Genomic DNA, 2,668 nt, shown 5'->3' with positions numbered 1-2,668 from the left:
GAGCTCGTGTCTCTAGCTGCATATGTATCAGAAGATGGCCTAGTCAGCCATCAGTGGAAAGAGAGACCCATTGGTCGTGCAAACTTTATATGCCTCAGTACAGGGGAACGCCAGGGCCAAGAAGTGGGAGTAGGTGGGTAAGGGAGGGGGGGAGGGTATGGGGGACTTTTGGGATAGCATTAGAAATGTAAATGAAGAAATACCTAATAATAATAATAATAAAAGTAAAGGCTGCTAAGTGCAGGCCTTCCTGGCTACATTTGGGACAGTTTGAGATCAGCTTGTAAAGTGCTTACCTAGCGTGCATGAAACCCTGGGTTTGAGTCTTAGGACTCTGTAAACAGAATGTGGTAGTGCGGGCTGGTGAGATGGCTCAGTGGGTAAGAGCACCCGACTGCTCTTCTGAGTGTCCAGAGTTCAAATCCCAGCACCCACATGGTGGCTCACAACCATCCGTAATGAGATCTGACACCCTCTTCTGGTGTGTCTGAAGACAGCTACAGTGTACTTACTTATAATAATAAATAAATAAATCTTTAAAAAAAAAAAAGAATGTGGTAGTGCTTACCTCAAATTTCAGTATTTATCCTCAGCCATGCAGAGTGTTCAGAGTCAGCTTGGGCCACTGGAGAACCCTGTCTGAAAAACAGAAACTGTAGGCATCGTTATAATTAAAAACATTAGTGTAGACTTCTGAGCTATTTTATCTTTAAAGTTGCATACACAGGCTGGGGAGGTGGCTCAGTGGTTAAGAGCACTAACTGCTCTTTCAGAGATCCTGAGTTCAACTCCCAGCAACCACACCATGGCTCACAACTACCTGTAATAGGATCTGATGCCCTCTTCTGGTGTGTCTGAAGAGAGCTACAGTGTACTCATATAAATAAAATTTTTAAAAGAAAAGTGCATACACAGGCCAGACATGGTGTACAGACCTTTAATCCCAGCACCTGGGAGGCAGAGGAAGGAAGATTTCTGAGTTCAAGGCCAGCCTGGTTTACACAGTGAGTTCCAGGACAGTCTAGTCCTAGACTAGATAGACTCTGTTTTAAACAGGAACAAAAAAAAAAAAGGCATACATAGTGGGCTGGAAAGATGGCTCAGCACTTAAAGAGTACTGATGCTCTTCAGAGCCAGTTTCAATCCACATGAATACAGCCAACCATGCACACTTCCAACACTTCCAACTCAAGAGGATTTTGACTCCTGACCTCCAAAGACATGAGGTGTGCCTGTGGTCCGTAGACATAATGCAAATACAACACTCATACACACAAAATAGTATTTTAAAGAGCATAAACTGTAGAAGTTCATCACCAAGAGAAAAGGATGTGCCCTGTTGACACACTAGACTATCATTTACTAGAAAATTCCAATGACTTCTCAAAAAAAAGCCACTAGAACTAAACTGTGAATTTAGCGAGGTAAGATAGAAGGTCAGTAAAACGTCTTTGTATTTCTAGTACTAGTTTTTCTAATAACATCAAAAACGGAAGGTTAGGAATGAATCTAGCAAGTATACTGGTGGGATAGAAATCTAAAATGGAGATAGCATATTAATTGAATCTAAGATAGTAGTATGAAGATATCTGTTTTCCCCACATCGATTCATAAAATCAATATAAAACTAACCAAAGCCAAGGAGAAAATACTGTTGTGTATGGATGTTTTGTCTGCATGTATGTTTATGCACCATATGCATGCAGTGCCAGGAGGGTGTCAGATCCCCTGGCACTGCAGTGATGGATGGTTATGAGCTGCCATGTGGATGCTGGGAACTGAACCCTTAGAAGAGCAGCCAGTGCTCCTACCCTCTGAGCCATCACGGAGGCGGTTTTATTTTTTGCTTTCCTAGCTAGAAGGCCGGGAACGCACTGAGGGCAGTTGACTTCCTGAGTAGGTGCTTACCTGTCTGATTTGGGTTGGCTGTTTGCCACCTCTTACCTGAACATTTGAAATTGGACTCAGCAAATTTGTAAAAGTAGCAAGATCATTTTATTCAAAGAGAAATAAGAGTGGTGCAGGGTACATTGTAAGAACTGACACTAGACCACATGACTGACTACTAAAGGGCCCACTTACTTGGGCCTTCTGTTTCTGGGGTTCAAGAGTGACTTGATTGCTGTGGGGCATGGTGAGGGTGCTCTCTGTTGTAGTGACGGGTCATTTTCCTGTATTTATGCCTCTCCCATAATACATCTGAGATTTTAGTTGTGTGCACACCTAATGTTATATAAGCATAATATAGTAAATGGTGGATTTTCCTAGGGGTCAGAGCATGTACCCAAACCAGTTCAGACCAGACTGGCTCTTCCGTTATTCTTACTTAGATATATGTATTAGGAATACATTTGAATAGAAACTAAGTTTGTTTAGCTTGAATGTGGGGAGGGTCAATGATTGCTAGGTGTACTTTTAGGAGAGGATTGTGTGAGCATAGAATGCACAGGTGAAGGAACTAGGCTGCAAAGTGCATTATTACAAAATGTTGTAAACCAAGTACACTCCTAGGCTAAATAACCTGCCTTTGCCTGCCTCATATCCATTGTCCCAGTAGACTTTTGACTCAGCTGTGTGTGTCATCAGCAGTGATGATGTGAATTCTGATTTGTATAAGAGTTTGCTATTGGGGCCGGGTGTGGTGGCGCATGCCTTTAATCCCAGCACT

At 42.5% G+C, this 2,668-nt stretch overlaps 1 protein-coding gene across 8 annotated transcripts in view; it reads left to right on the top strand.

The window, feature by feature from the left end:
• Zdhhc20 (zinc finger DHHC-type containing 20) overlaps positions 1–2,668 on the top strand; it is a 60,992-nt gene that overhangs the window by 10,501 nt on the left and 47,823 nt on the right. The window lies entirely within an intron of this gene.

The sequence above is a fragment of the Mus caroli genome, chromosome 14 (assembly GCF_900094665.2).
Source record: "Mus caroli chromosome 14, CAROLI_EIJ_v1.1, whole genome shotgun sequence".
NCBI lineage: Eukaryota > Metazoa > Chordata > Mammalia > Rodentia > Muridae > Mus > Mus caroli.
Note: the sequence above shows the minus strand (reverse complement) of the source record. Positions and strands in the feature narration are given on the sequence as shown.